Below are 1881 nucleotides of genomic sequence, written 5' to 3' on the forward strand. Positions count from 1 at the left end.
TTTTAGTATTTGAGAGCGACAGACACAGAGAGAAAGACAGATAGAGGGAGAGAGAGAGAATGGGCGCACCAGGGCTTCCAGCCTCTGCAAACGAACTCCAGACGCGTGCGCCCCCTTGTGCATCTGGCTAACGTGGGACCTGGGGAACCGAGCCTCGAACCGGGGTCCTTAGGCTTCACAGGCAAGCGCTTAACCGCTAAGCCATCTCTCCAGCCCAGCTTCATTTTTCTAAAATAAATCTTTCTTCCTCCTGCGTGCCTGCTCCAGCCAGTCCTCTGCGAGTCATAAGACGTGTGAGCGTGAGCCACTGGCTTGGGAAACCACAAAGACCCTTGGGTTGCCTGGTATTCTAACCCCTAAAGATGCCCCATCCAGAGCCCAGAGGAGCGCCATTGCTCTCAAAACCATCAGCCCACCCGCTTAGGCCCAGGGACGCAGGGGCTGTCGCTGAGGGCAGAACCAGGTTTACTCCTTTGTGGGCGGCATGGAGAAGGGCCGGGGGCTTGCTTGGGATCTTCACTCTCCCCAAGTAACATTGTGGGCATCGCCTGCCTCAGGGCCTCCCCTAGCCATGCCGCCCACGAACACCACACCCACCTATCTCCAGCAATCACAGCACCCAGGCTGGGAGGAGGGAGTGTTGCTGCCAGCAACCAGAAGTAGAAACAAGAAAAGGGGTGCGGCAGGATGGTGGAGAGAGGGAGGCATTGAGATGGGGGGGCGGGGTTGGGCAATGTATACATGCCCTTCTTTTTCACCTTGGGGAGTCACATAGATGTACTGGAAACATATTTGTTGCAGCTGGAGAGATGGCTTAGTGGCTAAGGCATATGCATGGAAAGCCTAAGGACCCAGGTTTGGTTCTCCAGGTCCCATGTTAGCCAGATGCACATGGTGGCACATGCGCCTGGAGTTTGTTTGCAGTGGCTGGAGGTCCTGGCGTGCCCATTCTCACTCTCTCTATCTCCCTCTCTCTGTCTTAAATAAATAAATAAATAAAGCGATAAAATGTTTCTTAAAAAGAAACATATTTGTTCAACTGTACATTCATCTCTCATAAATCTTATATTTCACCAATATATCTGTGAAAACCAGCACAAAAGCAATCGATAACCTCTACAAAATAAAACACACAGATGGAATAAAACAGCGGGGTTCCAAGAATATGCCAGGTACCGCTGGGCCCTGGGCTGAGCAGTTCTTGACTGTTTTCCTGTTTTTTACTTTTATTGTTTTGGTTTTTTCGAGGTAGGGTTTCACTCTAGCCCGGGCTGACCTGGAATTCACTACGTAGTCTCAGGGTGGCCTCGAACGCATAGCGATCCTCCCACCTCTGCCTCCCAAGTGCTGGGATTAAAGGTGTGTGCGACACCACGCCCGGCTTTTACATTTTACTTTTGACACGGAGACCACAGATGTTGGAGTCCAGAGCTCCCTTCCCCTTCCCCTCCCCTGTCACCTGGCCATGTTAGTCATGGGACTCTGAGACTGCCTTGTGTGGTCACTGAGGACACCCCTAGGCTAATGGAAGGGAAGGCCACCCCCCCCCCACCAACCCTTACCTCTGCACACCACCCAAGGCCCCTCCCTCACAGCAATTTCTCTGCTTTATAAATCCATGTTCCTAGCCCTCACTAGTTCTCTCTTGGCTCTCCTGTTTTAGGTATGTGTACCCCCTTTTCTCCCCTCTTTTCCCTCTCTCTCCCTCCTCTCTCTTCCTTTCCCCTTTTCTCTTCTCGTTTCCCTCTTCTCTTTCTCTGCTATTACAACAAGGTCTTGAATGTGAGAAATTGTCTCCTGATCTAAAGTTCGCCTCTCTTTTCCAGATCACACCAGCCTATCCTGACGTCACATAAGGCCCTGGACCCAAGCAGCTGTCTG

The sequence above is a fragment of the Jaculus jaculus genome, chromosome 8 (genome assembly GCF_020740685.1).
Source record: "Jaculus jaculus isolate mJacJac1 chromosome 8, mJacJac1.mat.Y.cur, whole genome shotgun sequence".
In the NCBI taxonomy this organism is placed as follows: domain Eukaryota; kingdom Metazoa; phylum Chordata; class Mammalia; order Rodentia; family Dipodidae; genus Jaculus; species Jaculus jaculus.